This window comes from Rattus norvegicus, chromosome 3, assembly GCF_021556685.1.
Source record: "Rattus norvegicus strain SHRSP/BbbUtx chromosome 3, alternate assembly SHRSP_T2T, whole genome shotgun sequence".
NCBI classification, from domain to species: domain Eukaryota; kingdom Metazoa; phylum Chordata; class Mammalia; order Rodentia; family Muridae; genus Rattus; species Rattus norvegicus.
The window spans coordinates 12,727,594-12,741,379 of NC_141536.1; the positions used below are offsets into that span (position 1 = coordinate 12,727,594).

At 52.8% G+C, this 13,786-nt stretch overlaps 1 long non-coding RNA gene across 1 annotated transcript; it reads left to right on the forward strand.

Annotated features, from left to right (window-relative positions):
* Positions 1-1,728: 1,728 nt before the first annotated feature.
* Positions 1,729-8,012, forward strand: LOC147995410 (uncharacterized). The gene is made up of 4 exons (XR_015684229.1): positions 1,729-2,029; positions 2,161-2,810; positions 3,024-3,159; positions 6,491-8,012. It is a non-coding gene; the product is annotated as an uncharacterized LOC147995410 (long non-coding RNA).
* The last annotated feature ends 5,774 nt before the right edge of the window (positions 8,013-13,786 follow it).

A 13,786-nucleotide genomic window follows, 5' to 3' on the forward strand; every position in this document is an offset into this window, starting at 1 on the left:
GTATTCCCACTCTGGCTTTAGCTTATTGTAAACCCGGAGATCCACCGCATCTGTTGAAGTCACCTAGGCAGACAGAGACGGAAGGCGCTTCTACTGTCCCTCGTGTGACCTGTGGTTCTAACACCAAAGCTAGGCCATTAAAAAGCCTGTCAGGGTCTGGGAGCTGGCCCAGTTGGTAAAGTGACTGCTATTCAAGGATGAGGATCTCAGTTTGCAGTCTCAGCATCCACATAAAAATCTTGGTGCCGTGGGGGCAGGTCTGCAGTTCTACCACTGGTGGCTGGAGACAGCAGAATCCTAGGGGCTCCCTGGCCAGCCGGTCCAGCCAATCTGGGAGAACTAGGAGTCTCAAAAATGATAGGCAGTAAACAAAGATGCCTAACTTCAACCTCTGGCTTCCATGACACACACATGCACACACACACACCCCTGAATGCTTATTTGTTAATTTTAAAAATTCTATTTCTTTTTCTCCTTGTAAAGGACTGGTGGTTCTTTGAGGACATTTGGAAGATTCAGAGAAATATTTGTTACTATGAAAAGTTCTCAAAGCTTATGATTCCCCTACCCAGAGGGAAATCACTTTGCCAGCCTGCCTGCTATGACAGGTGGAGCTGCCCATCAGCAGATCTCTCATCTCCGTGAAGCTTGCAAACAGTTGGACTACATTTCCCAGCCTTCCCTGCAGACACAGCAGCACATGACTCAGCTTGCACCAATGGGATGTGGGAGAGTGAAGTCACCCTCTACCTGAGCACAGCCCATAAGATTTATGAGGCTTTGAGGGGTCCCAGACCTGCTGACACCTTGACCTCTGTCCTTTAGAACTGTGAGGAGGTGTGTTCTTACTGTGTTAAAGACTAGTTGTCCTTGTGTCCTGTACCATGTGTCAGCCCCGCTCCCCCCACTTGCTGGAAGGACCCCAGGACCAAGCCTTGGGCAGATGTGGAAAGCTTCACAGTAGCAGCAGGTGGTGGACAGGAGCCTCTTTCTTCCAAGGCTTTTCTCCAAGCCCCCGTCCTCCCCTTCCAGACACTGTCCCCATAACGATTAGCCCACGTCTTGCTGTGATCCTGTGGTGCCCTGCTCTGCTCGGCTTTTGTCAGCCTCACCCAGCCATCTCCAGCCTCATCTCCAACTACACTCCTGTGCCTGCTCCCAGAGCCACCCACTGCCTATGCCCCTGGCTCAGCACCTTCCAGGGTCCTTGATCCTCTCAAGCTGCCCTTCCTACGTGGAATGTCCTCTCTGCCCGGACCACATATGAAAGCTGGGTGTGGGGATGGGCATGGTGACGTAATCCCAGCCTCCGGCAAGATGAAGGAAGGCAGAGACAGTGGCGGCAGCAGCTCAGAGGCCTGCTAGCCTGGAGCACACGGCACAGCAGAAACAAGAGAGACCCTGCCTTAAAAACGCAGAAAACTCACCAACGATGAGGAGAAAACCAAGCCCTCTGACTGCCAGACACGTGCAGTGGCATGTACACGCATGCACACTTGTAAACACACACACACACACACGTACACACACACACACACACACACACACACACACACACACACACACACTTAACAAACCAGGAGGTGGCACTGGTGATGAAGCACTTGGGACAGAAGCATGAGGTCGAGTCTGATCCTCATGCCCTGGTATAAATCCAGGCGTGGTGGCACATGTGTCTGTGATGCCAGTGCTGGGGAGGCGGAGACTCAGAGACATGCTCATGACCGTGATTCCAGAGAGGATCACGGAAGGGGATGACACGCTAGTGCAAGCTGGGACCCCAGATGGAATAAGAGGAAATATGGAGAGACAGCTGGCATAGGCTCCCTGCCCTCCCCCTCCCTCTCTTCCCCCTCTATCCCCCTCCCTCCCCTCCCCCTCTCTTCCCCCTCTATCCCCCTCATCCCTCCACCTCCCTCCCCTTCCTTCTCCCTCTCCTCTCCCTCCTTCCCTCCCCTCCCCCTCCCCCTCCCTCCCTTTTCTGTTTCCTGCCACCATGATGAACCAAACTTCTGAAGCCACAACCCAGGTAAATCCTCCCTTCCTTAATTGGCTTTGTCAGACATTTTGTTGGGCACTCCATTCGTATGCCTCCTTCTGGGCATATCCTCAAAGGAACTGGCTCTCAAAGACCTCCTGGTCCTGGCCTGCTCATGGCAGCATGGCTCCTAGGAACCTTCACTTAGAAACATCCGAGTGCCCAGCAGCTGATGGACAGAGAGACAATGGATGACCTCTCCGTGCAGTTGGAATTGGCCAGCTACAGTCCCTCCGAAGCCTTCAGCACAGCCTCTCCAGTACCACCAGCCGCCCCCTCCTCTGAGAAAGTCACTGCCAGACCTCTCCTCCCCTCTCCTCTCCTCCCCTCCCCTCTCCTCTCCTCTCCTCTCCTCTCCTCTCCTTCTCCTTTTCCCTCTCCCTCTCCCTCTCTCTCTCCCTCTTCCTCTCTCTCTCTCTCTCTCCACTCTGTCTCCACCCCTTCCCAGGGCCACAACACCCAAACAGCTCTTGGGGGTGTCAGCACTGCCTAGCTCCTCAAGGAGCCCAAGGCTGACCGGGGCTTTTTGGTCTTAGTGACCCCTGCTCTCCTCCTCCTGTTTACCTGCATGGCCACCGTGAGTCTCACCCTCTCTTCCCCTGCTTGTCTTATCCCTGGAAGACTTCCCCAATCCCTGGGGCTGAGTATCCTGACCTTGGTCACACAGCCTGCAGACTCTCCGGTCCTTCCCAAGAGGGGACTCTGGCTGTCTAACTTGATGTTCCAGATTATGCTCCTGACACTGGCGGACACCCAACCTGTTCTCTCCAGGGTAAGTGGAATCGCCATCTAGGCAAAACTCCTAGAGAGCCCCAGCTCATGCCCACGTGAATGTGAGTACAGCTCGAACATGGAAGCTCGCATAGAAATCCACCCCTGCCCTGGGCCAACGACATCCTCACAGCCCACACACCTCCCCATCTTATCCCCTTTCCCCTCCAGCCCTTCCCTACACAGAAACAAATCAACGCTTTAAAAACTGTAGGCCAAGGCAAACAGCAGGGCTCAGTGGATCAAGGTGCTTGGAGCTAAACCTGGTGACCTGGCTCGAACCCCAGGATGCACATGACAGAGAAGACGGCTGACTCCTAGAAGTTGTCTTCCAACCTCCACTTGCTCAGGTGACACATACATATACACACGCTCTGTATCTGACACACACACACAAGGCAGACATTAAATGTAGTTTCAAAAATGCTAGTCAGAGGGCAGATCTTGCCACTTGGGAACCCTCTAGCTTGTCACTGGTAGAGAGGAAGGCACAAGGTCCCTGTGCGACCCACCTGGCTTGCTGGATCCCACCTCCCTGGCTTGCTGGATCCCACCCCCCTGTTACCTGGCCGAGCCTGTTGCAGGGCTGTGCCGTGCCTGGTCTTGCCATCTCCCCTGGCGTGGTGACTGGCACTTAGACCAGCCTATATTTGATGAATTTGTGGTATCTGGGCAGCTGCATCACTGGCATTCACCGAGCCTGCTCTAGAGCCCAGCCCAGTCTGCCTGACCCAGCCCTTTGCCTACACCTGGCTGCCCCACCTTCCAGGTGCACAGCCGCAGGGGCTGGTGGTTCCTGTCACAACTCTCCTGGTGTGTATTGTGAGTGTGTGTGTGTGTGTGTGTGTGTGTGTGTGTGTGTGTGTGTGTGTGTGTGTGTTGATGTAGTTTGGGCTCCTGGGACTAACAGGCTCTATCCTGCGGAATCATCTCATGCTGACCTAGTCTCTGACTCAGATTCCTCTCCTGAGATTGGGGTGCAGAGACCCTGCCACAGCCTGACCACAGCCCCCTTCTAGCCAACCCAGTTCCAGGACCCCAGGCCAGTAGAGCAGGTGACTAGAGTGGTGCCGAGTTCACCCCCAGCTCCTGTGGGGAATCGGGTCCCAAATGGGCACAGGTTTTTCTCTCTCCCAGCCCTACTTGAGTCAGCACCTCTGTCGAGGTCATGTGGTGGGGGCAGGGCTAAGTGTGGACCCTGGCCCTTTTCTAGCAACTTTCTCTGGGAAAATACTCTCACAACCAGTTCCTTCCTGGGCGAACCCGCTGCCAAGAGCCCATAGGCCAGGCCCCACTTCAGGCACCTGCAGTCTGGGGTGGGGGTGGGGGCTCTCTGAAGTGAACCTTTCTCTCCTACAGGAAGGAGGATGCTCCTTAGACTCTGAAAGTGAATCTTTGGAAGTTTACAAGATCCCTGAGGTTACATAAGTGGAAAGACTGAGAAGAGATCCCCACAAGACCTCGGTGGCTGAGGGGTGCAGCTCTTAGGAGCCTTGCAGTGATGTGGCTGCCCCTGGCCCCCATGTTCCTGTCATGTCCTTAGCAAACACAGTGGCTTACTAACTGTCAGGCTTGGGGGACGCTGACAGATTGAGTAGGCATTAGGTCATGTGTATCTGCCCTGGAAACCACCCCTCAGCATCTCCACAGCCCTCCTGAGCAGGGACAACATATTTCGCATCACTCACACATTCATGGAGTGTATTGAGGAGACCCATCGAGGTAGCCATTCTGCCAGGAATGATGGCAACAGCTGTGGACTCCTTAGCCCTCCCCCCCCCAGCTTCCAGGCCAGCTTAGGGGATCAGGAATCAGGTGGGATGGCAGGATGGCTCTCAGGGAAGAACATGCGTTCTATCGGGTGTGAGTCGCTTTAGTCCCACAACAGCCATCATTGTCTTATTTTGTTTTGAGACAGGGTCTCTCTATGTAGCTCTGGATGGCCTAGAACTCACTCTGTAGACCAGGCTGCAACTCAACAGAGATCTGCCTGCCTCTGTCTTCTCAGTGTTGGGCTTAAAAGGCATCCTAAACTGTCTTCTCTTATGAAAGGGACGGTAGGCACAGAGAGGTACAAAACTTACCAGAGGTTACACAGCTGGATGGGGAGTCACGCACAAAACAAAATCAAATGTAAATAACCCCCCCCCCCAGATAGTTTCTCTGTATAGCCCTGACTGTCCTGGAACTCACTCTGTAGACCAGGCTGCCCTCAAACTCAGATCCCTGCCTCCTGCCTCCTGAGTGCTGGGATTAAAGACCTGTGCCACCACTGCTGGCTCGAGTTTTCTTTCTCAGGAGGTGAAGGAAGGATTATCCTTAGCTACATAGTGAGTTTAAGGCTAGCCTGGACTACTTGAGACTCTTAATCTCAAAAGAAAAGAGGTGTGTGTGTGTGTGTGTGTGTGTGTGTGTGTGTGTGTTCAAGAGAGAAAGACAGACAGACAGACAGACAGACAGACCCCAGGCACACTCATGTGTCTGTAGTGTTCACTAGTGGCAGCACGTATCCCAGGTTGGTTAGTTGCCCGATAGCCTGGGCACTGGGTATGGTCAGAAGATACAGAAAACCTGTCTTCGGTGGCCCCTGGATCAGGCCCACAGTGCAGACAATGAAGCTACAACTCAGAGAGAATGAAAGGGCTGAGCCTGTCCCCCAGTCTGGGTGCCCTGCGCCCAGCTCCCCTGCTCCCTTCCCCTGAGCCCCAGTCTGGATGCCCTGCGCCCAGCTCCCCTGCTCCCTTCCCCTGAGCCCCAGTCTGGGTGCCCTGCGCCCAGCTCCCCTGCTCCCTTCCCCTGAGCCCCAGTCTGGATGCCCTGCGCCCAGCTCCCCTGCTCCCTTCCGCTGGCTCCTGTTGGCGCCAGGGCTTCACACTGTTGTAGAAATCTCTCCGAGTACCATCTGTGTCTCCTGGTGATTGCTTTGTGCTTCGGGCACTGAGAACCCTTTGGAAGTAGGGGTCCTGTTTCTTTTGCCTGTTCGTGGCCTTCGGGTTCAGACCAAGGAATCAAAGTGAGCTTGTATTGTGGAGCCCCATGGGGTAGGGGTCTGCCCTGGCCCACCCTCTTCTCTCACTCTCTGACCAGAGCAGGAAGACCCTGAGGCTCCTTGTGCAAATGTGTGTGGTGAGGGGTCTGCATCAAGCCTGAGGCTGCCTGGGCACCTAGCCCGGCCCTGCTCTGGGCTGCAAAGGGTTAGCCTCAGCTCCTACTGCAGCCTTCTGGTGAGATCCTGTGGAGACTGCCAGGCTGACATGGAGGCCTTTAGCCCAGAAGAATCATCTGTAGGTTACCTTCTCCCCACCCAGGGTTCATCACACCTTGGGTCTGGGGGACTGACCAGTGTGTCTGGGCTGCTTGCCTGACCCCTAAGGATGACACTTGAGCAGGTCACGACCAAGCTGGGGCCTGTGTAAACGGAGAACTCACTGACCTGTGGGACCCAGAAAACCTTGCGGCTAAGTGACAGATCTGTGACCACCACCCTGTTTGTCTGTGCCTCTGGCATAGCCAGTTGGCCCATGATGCCAGGACCACTGTGTGGGGACTCAGAAAGGGACTGCAGGTCTTTGTGATGGGGGAACTGTGCCTCATCCCAGCCCTCCTGGGAGACCACGGGGACACCCAGTCAGCCACTCTCTTCTGTGAGCTCACCTGTTTTATTTCACGCAACCCTTTTAGAGTGAAATGATCGCATTTCGAATAAAGAAACTGCAGAGCATGGGGCCGACTGGGTGTGACGCAGCTGCTCCATGGTGAAGGTATTTCCCTGTAGGAGTCGTCCACCATGTGGGTTTCTGAAATCAAATGCAAGACTTCAGGCTTGGCCGCAAGCCCCAGCAAACCCCATTCGCCACCCTGCCAGTCACCTCACCAACCAGGAGGATGGGCTCTGGGGATGGGGTGTGGTCCTCATCCCCCTCCTCTTCAGTGCCTTGGGCTAGGCTCTGGGCTTCGACAAGAGGAAGAAATAAATGCTTGTTGGACCCCTTGGGCAGAGGCGCCAGTCCCGAATGTCAAATCAGCTTGGGAACCTCACAGCCATCGGTGAGGTCACTGCAGGCTGCTGGTGGGCAGAGTTGGTTGTGGTATGGCAGGTGGGGAGCTTTGGGAAAAGTGGAGCACTTACAGAGATCAGTCATGCAGGGGGCAGAACGCCTGGTGCTGCCTGGGTCTAGAATCGTCCACAGACCAGCCCCCTGCTGCCCAGGGTCTGAACATCCTCTCATCTGTCACGGTGCCTCATGCCTGGGAGGTAGTAACTGGGCCTGTCAGTGTTAAGTGAGCCCTCATTCCTACTTTTTAGGGAGCCCCATGTCCTAGTTGCCCAGCCTAGGGGTGCCCCAATCTGATCAAAGTTCCGTAGTATGGCCAGGGATCTTAGGAGACCTCCAGACACACACCACTCCTCTGCTTCCCTGAGGCGTGGGCTTGAACTTACTCCCTTAGACCCTTAGAATCAAAAACTGTCATGGTCACCAACACGTCAAGAGACTTGAATAGCATTGTTTATTTTCACTGCAATTTATTACTTTCAACCTCTATTTATGGCCTGAGATTTATTTTCCCTCTTAACAGTGGTCACATACAACGTTCTACCACATTAAACGCATCCCCGGCCCATGGTGCCTTCCTCAGAGGAGCCTCTCCAACCACCCTCTGGAGTTTTCTTACGGGCTGTGCCTGTTTCCTACCTGGCCCACCCCTGGGAACACGGGAGCCAGGAACCCCAGGGCACACACCCACATTTCTGCTAGGGATGTCTGCAAGGAGGCATTCTTCAGAAGCCTTTCTGAGTGGACAGACAGACAGACCCTGCTCACTGCTCACTGTACCCTGCCCTAATGTGTTAGATGAGGAGATCAGGCTGGAGAGGCTAGGCTACTTCCCTGGGACATACAGGAGTAGTAGCACTGTGGTCCCCAACACCTGCCTGCCCCACAGGATCTCTCACCCTCTTCAGACTCCACTAGGGTTGAGTGTCAAGCTGATCCCCCCTGCTGTGCCCGGGTAGGAGGCCAGACTCTGGAAGGGGCAGGCCCTGAGGTATCAGACCTCCCACCGGGCCTTGAAAGATTGGCTTTCTCCTTGCTTTCCCAACTTCTCAGTGCAGAGCCAACAGTTTCTGGATGGAATCTTAATACCCTCATCCACTCATTCGTTAACTCAACCAGTCCTTCAATAAAATACCCTCATAAACCACAGAGATAATAATGCAAGTCTTTTTGTCCATTTTGACTGTAGCAGACTACCAGAGGCAGACTGCTTTATAAAGAAAAGAGATGGGTTTTCGTTTGCGTTGTCCAGCTTCTGGAGAAGCAACTTGACCTTGCTCATCAGGGGCAGAGTCCCAAGGTACTTCAACGTCCCTTAGTGAGAGGTAAAGAGTGTGTGTGTGTGGGTGTGTGGGTGTGTGTGGGGGTGTTCGTGCACGAAAACGCATCTGTCTGCTCTCTTTCCTTGTAAAGGCACCAGGGATCTCCTTCCCTCTGCCTGGTATAACCTTAATTGTTTCCCAGCCTCTAACCACCCCTGGGTTCACCTTCTTACAACTCCTGCAGACCAGGCAGACCAGGTCCCCCCAAAGCAAAGGAGAACGCTTGTCTCTGCCAGGTTTGTCTGCAGATGTGAAGCACATGACTGTATTTGTCCTGCATGCGCCCAGAGCCTGTTAAACACAGAGCACAGTGGTCTAGCTCAGTGGCTGGCACCATGGCCACCCCTTTTAGCCTGGCTTTGCTCAGCAATCTGTATCTCCTCATTTAACACAAACCCTTGTCACAGTGGTTCCAGGGGAGCAGGGCCCAGAACTTGGAGGATGCTGCCAGGAAAAAGAGGCCATCTTCTTCCCAAATAGGGGTGCTCTGTGTCACCTCCTTTCTGCCAGCCGACCCGCAGTGCTCAGGGCCAGGCTCAAATCTGCCGTTTCTGTGAAGCTCCGTTCTTTCTCCCAGCCAATGTCCTCCCTTCAATGTCAGGGATGCTCTGCCCTGCCTGGCCCTGCCTCTTGCCCAATCCTTGTCTCTCCCACAGTATAACATCTTTTCTCTTCCTTCCCAGGCTTCAGGTCTGAGCTCAAATAGCATCTTGTATGTGTGTGTGTGTGTGTGTGTGTGTGTGTGTGTGTGTGTATGCGAGTGTGTATGTGAGTGTGTGTGTGTTGGGGAGGGGCACTGAAGAGATGGCAAAGGTATGAAAACTGAGGTGTGGCCGTTTGCATAACCTTAACTCTGAGAGTTGGGGACAGGCAGGTCACTGGAGCTCACTGGCTGGTCAGCCTAGCAGAGTCCATGAGTTCCAGGTTCAGAGAGACATTTTGTCTCAAAAAAAAAAAAAAAGAGTTGGATCACTACAGAGTCAGATTTCTGAGTTCGAGGCCAGTCTGGTCTACAGAGCAAGTTCCAGGACAACCAGGGCTACACATGGAAACCCTCCAAAACAACAAAACAAAACAAACACAAAGGGTGGAACACAATGTGCTGGAGGAAGATGTCTGACTTTGATCCCTGGCCTCTGCATACACTTTCGTATACTCACACAAACATGGACATACACACACACACACACACACACACACACACACACACACACACACACGCGCACACACACACACACACGAGAGATAGATAGATATATATAGAGAGAGACAGAGACAGAGACAGACAGACAGACAGACAGGACACACTTCCAAGGCAAACCAGAAACAACCTTAAGTAATCATCCTATGGGCATGTGCCTCAGTTTACCTGAATCCAGGTCTAGTCATTCTAGAAAGGGGCTTCTAAAGAAGGTGCTAGGCACATATATACCTAGCTTCATACAGTTGCAGACTACCAATAAAACCCATAATTCAAAGCCCAATGTGGTGGCACAACCCTGCAATCCTGACCCTTGGGAAGATGAGGCAGGAGGATTGTAGCCAAAGCAAATCGAACCAAACAAAAGGCAAACACACCTTGTTGAATATGAGTTTCAGAGAACCGACAAGTAACTATGTGGGGTGGTAGTTACGCCAAGAATTGTGTTGAGAATCTTTAATTCCAATGAAACTCAGGATTTTGTAATTCATCTGAAAGTCTTGGCACCTCTGGCTCTTGTGGCCTCCTTATAAGATGAACTCAATCATAAAATACAAGACCCTGAGGACCAGCACCTTATCTGGGCAAGGCACTGAGGTAGGTATGCATTAGGCCTACAGCAGAAAGCCTAACAGTGGTCAGTCATTAGGAACTAAATGCCTGCTAGGAGGAGGGAGGGAGGGCCCTGCCTGAGTCAGGTCTGGTGTGCTGTGGCAGTTCCTATCTCTAAAAACCCAGTGGGTTTCTGAGCTGGATGCGGTGTCATTCTGAGCCACAGGGTCCTGTGAAGTGGCTGACTTACTGGTTAAGTTTTAACTTTCTACCTGATAACACCTAGAATCATGTGAGAGAACCTCAGCTGAGGAATTGCCTAGGTCAGTCTGTCCTGTGAGCATGTCTATGGAAAACTGCCTTTATTGTTCGTGTAGGAGGAGCCCACTTTGGGCGGCACCATCCCTAGGCAGATGGACCTATAAAATATAAAGAACCTAGCTGAGTACAAGCCAGGCTGAGAGCCAGTCATCAAGCAGCATCCTCCACGGATTCTGCTGTAGCTTTGTCTGTGGAGTGGGTTGGTTCCCTGGTCAGAGGTGCCGCTGTGCGGAACAGTGAGTGGGCGTGCCTTCATGCTCCTGCCTCAGTTCCTGGTTTGACTTTCTAGATAATGGATGGAGATCTGGAATCGTAAACTGAGCAAAGCTTTTCCTCCCCTAAGTTGATTTTGGTCAAAGTGCTTCATCGTAGCAACAGAAAGAAAACTAGGACACCGGCCTCACTCTGATTTCAAACATGTCATCTCTCCCAGCAACAGTGTGCGCAAAGGCATTCTTCCACAGTCAACTGGGCTGCCATCGGGGACACACCCAGTCATGTGCATGCCTGAGAGGCTACACACAGCCTTCTTCCCAGCTGTGGCAGCACCTCCCTCAGATGGGAACAGGAGCCTTCGGGATGCTCTCTCAAGCATTCTTTGAATGAGTGCTCAAGCTTCCGAGCAGGCTGCAGTTGCCGCCTCAGTTCTGTGTTTCTCGCTCATCTGCCCAGGCTCGACAACTTCTGTCAGCCTGGCTTTCTTAGCCTTCGGTGCGCCCCGTCAGGGAATCCCAAACTGAGGAGTTTGGAATTCTGAGTTTTCGAGATTGCTGAGTTTGAGCAGACAGGCCAGAGGTCAACACCGAGCTGGCTACAGGCTGGGCAGAGGGCAGGAAGAGGGTTCAAGTCTTGACCCCACCATTTCTTACACTTGTGACTTGGACCTTTCATTTTTCTTGACTGTGTTGGGGATGGGGCCCAGTGCCTGCATTTATAAGTTTCTCTCTCCAGCCTCCTTGAATTGTCTGTCTCTCAAGAGGGGCTCTGTGACCTAAGGTACCCCAATGACCCTAAGTAGTGCCAGTTGCCGTAGCTCTGAACCTTCAAGGTCCAAAGAAAGAAGAGGGCACTGTCTCTCAGGCCTGAGCCCTCTGACCTTTCTCTCCTGTCTCCCAGCTGCTGCTGCGGGTGAGTGGGTATGTGTAAGCAGGCATGTGTGCTGTCTGTGTGATATGTATAAGCAGGCATGTGTGTTGTCTGTGTGCACATGTGATATGCATGCACGGATGTGTGGTGTACATGTATTGTGTGCATATGTTTGTGCACACGAGTGTCTTGTGTGTGCACATATGTGTGCATGTATGTGTCTTACATGAGGGGTATGTGTGTATGTGTGTTCATTGTGTATGCATGTGCACGTGTTGTATGCGTTGTATATGTATATATGTGCACCTGTGCATATATGTGTTGGTATGTTTTGTGTGTGTGCAGGACGCTCACATACATGCATGTGTGCTGTGCACACGCTGGTGTGTGATGAACAGATGAGGCTGTACTCTGTACTCTGTAGGAGAGTATTTCAAGGTTATCGCCTGCCTGGGGGAGAGGGGCTGTCCTTCTAGAAATGTGGCTGCGTAGGCTGACATCCCTTTCCTTCACATGTGCTTGGAATAAAATGTAAAGTCCCTCAAGGCTCCTGGGGTGGGGGCATAGCTATCTATTGTCTGTGGTGCCCTCTCAGCCCCCGGCCTATCTCCAACAGCTGTTTTTCCCAGCCAATGCTGTATGTAACCCCTAACTGATCTGTTCCCAACCCCTTGCCCTGGCTCTGTCCCCAGCTTCTGTCCCCAAGCTCCCAGGTCTCCCTGACATTCTTCAAACACTGCTGTCTTCAAGGGTCCCCCTTCCCTGAGTCCCTCAGCCCTCAAGGACTGTCCTCAGGCTGAGCCCTTATCTCTTGTTGACTCATTCCTGGCGTGGAGGCAGCACCCCCCCACACACACACACAACTTCTTTGAGCTTGGGAAAAGCCACATTTTTGCAGAGTCTATTAAGTCCCACAGCCCTTGCAGCGCGAAGGCCCTGGGAGGCTCAGGGTACACCTAGGAGCAGCCCCAAGCCCCAGGTGTGTGGGAGGACAAGCCACCCCACCACCACCTGGCTGTCTCTGGCCTCCTGGGTTCCAGGCTTTTTCTCCCGTGCTTTTGGAAGTTAAGAGATTAATATGCAAACACCCTTTTCCTATGTCAGTGTCAGCCTGAACCCAGTGGATTAACTTGCTTGATTTAAATACGTATTCGTCTCCCCCTCCCAGCATATACACGAATAAATCCTAACCGCTAAATAAAATCCCCTCGCTCCCCACGTGCTGCGCAGCTTCTAATCCCGAGTCCTGCGGGCATCCAACAGTGAAGAGGCTCCCGGGGCTGTGCCGCTTCCTGTGGAATATCAAGTACCCGAGAGCCCAGGCTCCTGTGCGAGGTTTGCTAGGGCCAGCTGAAGGGGTCCAGGCCCGGCTGGAGATGCAGTGGGAAGGACGAAAACCCACTGGCAAAGGACAAAGGGAGTGTCTATTTGACACAACAAAGTCCTAGTGAGATCCTGGCCCACTGGGAGCCACCGGGGCCATTAGAATGCAGGTGACTTAGACAGCTCTTTCCAAAGTCGCCAGGGCTTTGGTGTGCTCGGACACTGGGCGGAGCTAAAGGGTCCTGGTATGGGGCAAAGCCAAGAGCAGAAGGGGTCTTCTTTGCCACCTACCGCATTTGCCTTTAGTCTTGCTACACCACACATTCGCCAGCTTCTTCGATCTCCTTGTGCAGAGAGGCCCCAGTCTCCGGAACATCTGGACGGTGAGGGACAGCTTACATCTGTTATTGAGTCCCAGGAACTTTGCTCATTGTGACTTCTCTAGACTGCGCAGCCTGGGAACACGCCCCTCCATGATGCTTCTGGAACATTTCTGCCCTCTTCTGTGCCCTTCTGTAAGCCTTGGTTCAGAGGCACCTTGCTACATGTCCCCTCAAGCGACCTGCCGGCCCTGCACCCCACCCTCACTCCTCCACCTGCTTTGTTACGAATGGCAGATCCCTCCTTGGCACTTTGCAATTTAACTATGGCTTTACTTGGCTTTTTGTGTTTTTTTTTTTTGTTTTTTGTTTTTTGTTTTTTTTTGGTTCTTTTTTTCCGGAGCTGGGGACCAAACCCAGGGCCTTGCGCTTCCTAGGTAAGCGCTCTACCACTGAGCTAAATCCCCAGCCCCTTTGTGTTTTTGTTTGTTTGTTTGTTTGTTTGTTTGTTTTTGGTTCTTTTTTTCGGAGCTGGGGACCGAACCCAGGGCCTTGCGCTTCCTAGGTAAGCGCTCTACCACTGAGCTAAATCCCCAGCCCCTTTGTGTTTCTTTTTTTGTTGTTGTTGTTTTTTTTTTTTTTTTTTTTGGTTCTTTTTTTCGGAGCTGGGGACCGAACCCAGGGCCTTGTGTTTTTTTAAACAGAGCTTTATGTTGCCCAGGCTGCCCTCAAAGTCCTGATCCTCCTGCCTCCACCTCCCCCAAGTGCTAGGGCGGCAGGTGTGTGCCATGCTGCTT